At 40.2% G+C, this 9294-nt stretch overlaps 1 pseudogene; it reads left to right on the top strand.

Annotated features, from left to right (window-relative positions):
* Window positions 1–470: 470 nt before the first annotated feature.
* Window positions 471–9284, top strand: LOC109901349 (alpha-(1,3)-fucosyltransferase 9-like; annotated as a pseudogene).
* Window positions 9285–9294: the final 10 nt, after the last annotated feature.

A 9294-nucleotide genomic window follows, 5' to 3' on the forward strand; every position in this document is an offset into this window, starting at 1 on the left:
ACATGTACAGCTCCATATAACCAGGTTGCGGCTGAGGAAAAATAAGGATATCTGTCAATCTATCTATCTGTGGACAGAACATGTTTTTAGGCATCCAGATGGCCAGTCAAGGGGATCTCCCAGCTGAGCCCTCAGGAATGACAATGACATGCTGAGAGACTGACAGCCAATGTTACCAGCACCAGATCCAGGATGCCACAAGAACATGGACAAGGTCCTGTTCCGGCTGAAAATAAAGACACGGACAATAATTACGCAAAAGTTGCACTAACTACAGACCTACACTTTATGTTTTCTGATATTTATAAATCACAAATACTCAGAAAAGATAGTCAATATGAACACATCTTGTGAATGCATGGGTGAGAACAGGACACTGTCATGACATTTATATAATGACATTTGCATCAGTCAGATCCCAGCAGGTAGGTGACCGCCATGCCATCTTCGGGTTATTATGATCCTTTAGTATGGCCACCTTTCACAAACGCATTTCCACCCCTGTGACTGGATCAAGGCAGATCACAGGTGAGCATCACAGTGCTAGGCTATACACTGTCAGGTGAGGCTCCACCTTGCCACTTGTTGAACACCAGCTGTCCCCCAGAGGATGGAGTGTTTGTTGAGGGGTGATACCAGGGTTATATCTGGGACCATGGGGCTTTTTCTCCTGTCAGGTAATGAAAAGATAAGCGCCAAACCAAGGCCCCTGCTGTGGGCAATACAATCCCTTTGTGAATTCACCCAGCACTTCTGCTGCATGATAGATAGGCACCTCACCCAGGAGAGAAAAATACATAGAAATAAAAATGTCTACCCACCCTCACTGAACATGTTGGTCTCAATAGAGACTGCTGGTGTAGTTGCCTATATACCCCTGAAAGGAGGATTGGCTACTGTGTTCACACCCCAAACATCTCCAACTACTGCATGAGAGTGGCTGCTGTGTACACGACCCTCCAAACCTCTCCAAATACAGCAGAAGACTTGGACAGCTGAAGATCTCTCCCCCTACACCCACCCCCTCTGTTCTACCCTTCATGTGGCCAACTGAACTGCCATCATACACAATGTCCAGTTGGCTTCTGCATAATTAGTAAGACCCGTTTCAATCAAGAGGAATTCACTTTTAGAGAGATAAAACTGAAATGTCTGAATTTTAATAGCTTGTTATATCTATCATTAGTGGGGCATTTAAATGCTGGTCAAAGCTGGATTAATAGGAATACTGGATAAAACACTTCTACACTGTCATACTTGTTAAGCTAGATGTTAACAGGAAATTAATGTCAACCATTTATTCATAACCAGAACATGCAATCACGATCTGCATTCACTCAGACAGCAAAGACCAAATAAAAAACATGTAATGATTTCCAACATTCAGGCCTGCATGAATGCAACCCATAGGATGATATAGCAGTGTTCAATCTAAGAGAGCATCCCAGAGAGACATTACTGTGAAGGTACGTATTGTGCTCTCACACCAGCACTACTCTGTTATTTTCCTGTCTTTATCATGTTTCATTTCCTTCTCTGTTTAACACCTAACAGGCTAGGAGATGTGTCTCGTTAGAAATGATAGTTTGGACAGGCAGAATTGCTGCTTACAAGGCCTTTCAGGACGTTCTATTATACCTGTTAGAGAGCCAAATGTCAAGTAAGCACATCGGCATTGTTCATTTTTCCTTCCTGATGGGGACAGCAGGGAGACTAGACGACACAAGAGCCTTACTCATGAGACTCTTAAGCTTTGATAAAAGTGCTACAACATTTTCACACACCCAATACTCCAGAAAATAAATAACCCATTATAGTCTATCCAAAAGTGTTGAACTACTAATTTAACAAATGGGCTCATTGCTTTTTTCAGCATGTTTTACTGTTACATATCAATTGGATCAATGTCTTTCACGACAATAAGACGACACACATTAGCACTTGTGACCTAACTCTCCAGACTAAATAAGAAGAGGGACAAACCGTGTAATGAGGTAATGTAACACAAGCTGTTAAAAGACTACAGGGCTATTTGAGTACAATTCTGAACAGAGCTGTGAAACATGCCCCATGAACATGTTTCTGCTGTTACACAAGAAAGCAAACAAATGAAGACATCGAACAGCAGCTTTGCCCACAGTAACCAAGTGGCAGCGTTAGTGACCCCAATTTCTTTGCATAATGATTCGAAAGCTCCTTCTCTGTGGGAGGTTTTACTGCAATAAATGGTTGCTTGTCCTGAGTAACGTATCTTCCTCCTACATTACACTACCTACAACAGAGCAGTCATAGGAACACTTTCACTCTCTTCCTTTCAAGGAATCGGAAGAAGATCACCACCAGGGTTGTCAACACTTTTGAAAGGTTGTGTGGATTTGTGGAATCACCTTTCTCTGCAACCCCTGTCTCAGTCCTAGTGGATCTGAATGGGCCCTGGTCATCAGACCATAACACAGGTGACAACCTGATGACATCTCTGATATGTCATGGCAACACCTGGTTAAAACCGTAGGTCACACTTTATTTGGATAGTCTGGAGGGTCCATGTGTAGATGCTCTACAGATGGTCATACTATCAACAAACTATCTGTTGATAAGCAACTGCTTGCTAAGGTTACGGTTAGGGTTAGGTTTTGAATAAGGGTTAGGCTAAGACTTAAGATTAGGTCTAGGGTTAGGGTAAGGGTTAGTAGATAGTTAGTTGAAATGTTACTGTAGATAGTCTGTAGAGCATCTACAGATGGACTATCCAAATAAAGTGTTACCAAACCGTATTGCTGAAGAAAATAATGTGTCCTGGGTAGGACACACGGCTGGAACGATCTTATACCATCAGAGTCCATCTCAGAGTCCATCTTTGGCCACAGCTTGCGTCCTGTCCTATGAAAGACCTATTCCATACAGCTTAGACACCACTGTCCGTCATCGTGTAGTTTTTTGCTTGTGTATAATGTAGAGTATTACAATTACAGACAACAAATGTGTATTTTGCTTGTTCTGCTGCATCGACAAAGCAATATATGCATTTAGAATCATTATTAGTGACAATATCTTAAGTTCAATTGTTTGAAGTAGCTATTACATAAGAGAGGAGAGGATGCTTTTGAAGTATACAGTTAGATTGGAAAACTCCTGTCCCTCCTTTGGTGTGTGTGTGTGGGGGGGGGGGGGGGGGGGGGCTTCTCATTGACAAACCACTTCGCTGGTCTAGACACACTTTTAACAGAAGGTTGACAAAAAATCTCAAAGAACATTCTTGACCGCATTTTCAGCTTTCTTCATGTGAAAGTGTGTGCAGCATGTAGTCTAGTCTGTCCTTCAACTGTATCCTGTCATTACAATCAACATAGTACATGTAGAATATTAATTATAACAGGCAACTAACTGCATTTTGGAAAGTGGTGTAAATTGTTCCCAGTCATCCGGACTGTTGCTATGGTACAATAGTGAAGTGTATGCTACACGGGAGCAGGATGAGACCAACTTGAATGAGTACACTTCTAATTGTAGTCCAATTCACCACAACCTGTAGGTGCTCAGTGCCACATAAGGTCACATCTATTTTTGGAATTCTATTAAATTCGACTTTTAAGGCAGAGAAAATGTGGTATCTCACATTTGCTGAAATATAGTCATACTGTGTGAACTAAATAGTATTATGCTCTCCTGCTGAAAATGCAAGAAAAGGCATCTCCATACAGATGGCATATCACATTGCACAAGGTTGTAGCATTCTCCCACAAAATAAACACAGCAATAATACTATGTGTACTCATTGACATACAAAATAAAATGTATTACAAGGACAGAATGTTTTCCCTGTTTTCCTCTAAGGTCAGTCCTATTTTATTCTAAAGATATGAGAATCTGGTCTTACACAAAGAGGAAATAGCCACCTACAGCCCCTATCTAAATGGAGCCCTTTACCCTGCCCCCTCCACTCGTTGCTACAGTAATGTTCCTTGACGATTTAGATCAAATGCTAAGGAGGTGCACTAGTTGTTTGTGTAATGCAAACAGAGCTCCATTCTGTGGTGGGAGAAAAGACCATGCACTTTGCTTTTGTAAATCCTATATCTAAATTAGATGCACAGTCGAGCCTACATATGAGTGCTTAAGAGTTATCCGATCTCTCTGTAGGCTTCAATGGAGTCCATTTTGAAGTAGAAAAAAAAAATCCCTGTGAAAATAAATTGCTCTGTCTGAGGATGGAACTGGCTGACACTGGGCACAGCAGGGCCCACAGGTTAATCAGGAGAGTAGGGAGAGAGGGCGAGAGAGAGAGAGAGAGAGAGAGAGAGAGAGAGAGAGAGAGAGAAAGAAAGAAAGAGGGATCTCAGTGGCTACAAGGACAGGAGGCTTTTTCCTGCTGCTGCTATATAGACCACTGCTTTCCCATTCAACCAAAAACCTCTGAAATGTCAAAGCCATGCTGATCTTCAAGGGGGATTTCGCAGAAATTAAAACTATTAGTTGGTCCATAACCATTACATCAAATAAGACAATAATTGGTTTCCAACACAGTGACACTTAATGTGTAAAAACAGTTCATAAGAATGTCTGTGAGTCTGAGACATACCTGTATTTACTAGCCTAGACAACTGAGACTTATATATTATAGTGGCTTCCTATCCAGAGCTTAATCTTGGGCTTCCATGACAGTGCTGTGACTGGTTTAATGCTACCTCATGCCATCTGCAGACATCAATGCAAAGACATTACTTGTGTTTTACTGCCCTCCAGAGTCTGTACTTGGAAACTACAAGTTCATCAAAACGGGGTAAAATCTCACCACAGTTCATTAACTTGAACTCTTAATAGAGCTAGACGGGAGAGTCTATAGACCAGGGCCCATATCCACAAAGCCTCTCAGAGTATGAATGCAGATCGCCTTTTAGATCATAACGAATAAGACTATATGGACAGTTGGGGACCTGATCCTAGATCAGCACTCCTACTCTGAGACGCTTTGTGGATACAGGCCCAGGGCAGTGTTTCCCAAACCATGGATCTGAACGCATTAGCCAGATGCACTTGCAACATATTCCTATTGGGTCATATTCAGACTGGATTGTATCTACAGAAAAAACATAGTTTCATTCATTTTAGTGGGTCAAGAAATGTAAAAAGGTTTTAGGTGGGCCACATAACAAAAAGCAACCACTAATGGCCCAATACAGCATATTCTCCTGTAATATCAATCAATCAATCAATGAAATGTACTTAAAAATACTTTTTTACAATACCAGAAAGTGGCAGCAATGGCCAGTTCTCTCCCACAGTGACAGGTGGGTTGACTCCAAAAACCTCTAAAATGTGTTTTGTGCGAGTTTGTCTCTATTCTAAATAGAAAAAAAATATGATAATGTGTAATGGCAACACATTGTCTAAGGTTATGATATTGGGAGACACGACTATTGGCACGAGTGCATTGTCCATGCATCACAGCTATTCAATATTTTCATCATTGGGTGAGTTGGTACGTGCCACCGGGAAAGATTTTTTAGGACTATACGTAGGATTGCATGAAAGGCATTTATTAAATGCAAATGTTTTACCGGACCCTACAAAAAAATACCCTTATATGCCTAAATCCTAAAAATACTGTACCTCTAATCTACTCTATTCTATTAAGCAAATGCGATGATAGTTAATATAAAAGAACAAATGCCAGAGTCTGGTAGATTAATCATATCATTCATTTAGAAGTGTTTGTCTTTTTGTTCACGGAAGCAAACCCTGGTCGCTGACTTGAAAGGCAAACATCCTACCCATCGCAGCAACAGGGTTAATAAATCCTCTACGGGATCGGTGTTCCCCCCCGTGCGACGGTTGAGCTAACGTAGGCTAATGTGATTAGCATGAGGTTGTAAGCAACAACAAAAAATCCCACAACATAGACATATCTGATATGGGCAGTTAATTTAACTACACTGTCCAATTTACAGTAGTTATTACAGTGAAAGAATACCATGCTATTGTTTGAGGAGAGTGCACAATTATGAACTTGAAAATGTATTAATAAACCAATTAGGCACATTTGGGCAGTCTTGTTACAACATTTTGAACAGATATGCAATGGTTCATTGGATCAGTCTAAAACTTTGCACATACACCAGCTAGTGGCCAAAATCTAAATTGCGCCTGGGCTGGAATAATACATTATGGCCTTTCTCTTGCATTTCAAAGCTGAAGGTTACAACAAAATAAAATAAAACAAATGTTTTTTTCTTTGTATTATCTTTTACCAGATCTAATGTGTATTATTTTCCTACATTAATTTTACATTTCCACAAACTTCAAAGTGTGTCCTTTCAAATGGTATCAAGAATATGCATATCCTTGCTTCAGGTCCTGAGCTACAGGCAGTTATATTTGGGTATGTCATTTTAGGTGAAAATGGGAAAAAAAAGAGTCCGATCCTTAAGTTAACCTACTTGGTGGGAATTATAACATGGCTCATTTAGTGAGGATTGCTACAATATTGTTTCATGTGTTTACTGTTCGCCATTGATGTTAAATGAGCAAAAGTGTTGCCTTTAAAGTGTAGGCCATAGAGGGGTTAATTGTCATTTTGAAAATATAGCCTACTTGTTTTAGGTTTGTGCCAGGTAAGGACAGGTCGTTGTAGGATGCCCGTTCTGCTCATTGTAGAAGAGCTATTGCATGTAGAGGTAACATGTAGCCTAGTTACGGCTCTACCAGTTATAGCCTACTCAGATGCATGAGTTCATGGGTGTTTTGACCTGTGTTTGAAGGGCATTAGCCCTAATTGTCCTAGGCTAGTATTGTTATCGGCCATGTTCATTTTCTTAAGTAAAACTGAACTTCTATGTGTTGGTGCAGCATGAACTACTGACAGTTGAAGGGGCAGGAGAGTGAGCCATGGCACTCATGTGGAGGAGATTCACCTGACCGAGAATATTATTCATGGACAGCTAGTACATCCCTTGCAGGCAAACTGTGAGATTTACAGACATGTAGCCACATTATTACGCATAATCAATTGCTTAAGTATCATAGTTTGATATGAACAGAGATGGTAGAGAAAGCAAGACACCACTCTCCCTAACCTTTTCTGATCAGGGAGGGCCATTCTGGTCTACTTACTGCCCCAGGGGGTGTCCCAGTGCAAGACATCTCACTGGCAATTCTTTTCTGGTCGGGCGGGCATGTGGAGCGAGTGGGAGGGGACAATAACTAGACCAGAAACAGCTGTTCCCTCTCTCCCATGAGTGTGACAGATATTATGGAGGAATCAGCTCACATGGGAAAAGCAGGCTCACGTAAGAGAGGAAATGCCCACCTACACAGACAGGAACCTTGACCATTTTTTAAATGGTAAACGGTTTGAGTAAACTCTCTTATTTATCTACCATCTTTGTTATTAAAATAACATTATTTCGTTTGCAAATCGTTATGCTCGATTGGTCAACATCAAACGGGAAGCCTAATTCACAGTGCGCTTTCCTCCTCAAATGCGATGAATAAATGTTGAATGAATGGGATGCTCAAGGTTTGTAAATTGCCCTTTTAAACGTAAAAGCAACAGTAGTACTGTATAATGAATCAGCAGCCTATATGATTTGATTTATCCTCTGAGTTTCTCTGACCAGCATATCTTCTCATTTGTTAGTAATATATGAAATTAGTTTGTTTATAGGTTATTATTCAATCATGATCAACCTACAGTATGAGCTTCTTAGGCTATTTGATAATCTTTTCCCATGCATCGATTGTGATCTTGCTATGTAAGCTAAAATAAATGGATATGTTCCTATGTTGGACATCTGTGATCAGATAGTGTCCGATTTTTGTGATATAAAGGCTATAAGGTAAACAATAATCACCTGATAAAATATACACACTGAAACAAAACCAATACATTTACTGCCTTGTTACATTATTAAACCACCAAGTAACTGGCTTGCAAGACCCATTGAATCATAAAAATGACCAATTCAGAAGGAAGAACATCTTGACGATATTACAAAGGAGGTTAATAATAAGACCATAGTTTTAAAAAGGCTGTGGCCTTCTGGTCATTCCTATGATTTGGACACATGCAGCACCCTGTTCAATATTGATGGCTGTTTTTTAACAGCTGACTGAGACCTATACAATAAGTCATATGGGGTCATCATCCATCACAGAAACACAAAAAGTGATTGATCAAATCTACCACCATTGCAGCAGTGCCCACCTTTCCAAAAATGGGTGTGGAGGAATCTAGAGTCCCCGTCCCACACTTATTAAAAGCCAGGTCTTGGAAATATTCAATTTGACTTTGAATTATAGGCAAGATGCAGATATTGAAGTGCCTTATGGGTCATTTGTATTCAGCCAAGAGGAGGGGGAAGCTTTCGTATTGCCAATTAAAACTAAATTGGTCTGCTGGATTGTGAGCAACTGGAACCCTGACCATGCCAGGGTGAGCTATGAATTGGTCAAACACATCGATATACACACCTATGGAAAAATCTTTAGAGAACACATCAATGATCAATACTTCCTGAATACAATTTCCAGTTGTAAATTCTATCTGTCATTTGAGAACTCAATTCACGAATTACATCACTGAAAAGCTGTACAACCCACTAGCTGCTGGACCTGAGGCAATTGCTCTTAGGCCAATGAGAACTCTGTGCCTAGAGATGACTTTATACATGTGGATAATTTCCTCTCCCCCAAAGAGCAAGCTAACCAACTCACACTGTTTACATTCAGACGAAGAAATGAATCTGCAGTATTTTGACTGGCGCAGACATTTCAATGTAAAGAGGTCCCATTTCTGTGCGAACACACATGTCGTGCCTACGATTAATAACGTTTGTAATAACCTTGACACTTGGTTTTAGGGTTGATAGCTCATTTTCTTCTGCAATGTTGTGGTTCAACCAATGTTATGGTAGCTCATGAAACATAGCCTGATCTCTTGTCTGAAAACCCGGACACCTAATTTTGGAGTATAATGTATATGGAGATAATTTCCCTCCTTGTAATTTATGTAGGCTACAGCATTGCATATTAGGATGAAATCATACAATTTCATATTTTTCAATAAGCCAATTTGTTTGTAGGCTGATTTCCAGTGAGTAATTTACGACAATGGATACTCAAACCATTTGTAGCTAGGTTGCATTTCCTGCTCTCAAGCAGTTTTTATGAAATTAGGCTATTATAATAATAACAGGCTAATATGTGTGAATCCGTGAAATTGTTGTGTTTGTTCGATGTTTTCCCAAAGATGTGACGTGCAGGTGCCAGATGATGATGATGATTAATTGAATTATG

The sequence above is a fragment of the Oncorhynchus kisutch genome, linkage group LG12 (assembly GCF_002021735.2).
Source record: "Oncorhynchus kisutch isolate 150728-3 linkage group LG12, Okis_V2, whole genome shotgun sequence".
In the NCBI taxonomy this organism is placed as follows: Eukaryota; Metazoa; Chordata; class Actinopteri; order Salmoniformes; family Salmonidae; genus Oncorhynchus; species Oncorhynchus kisutch.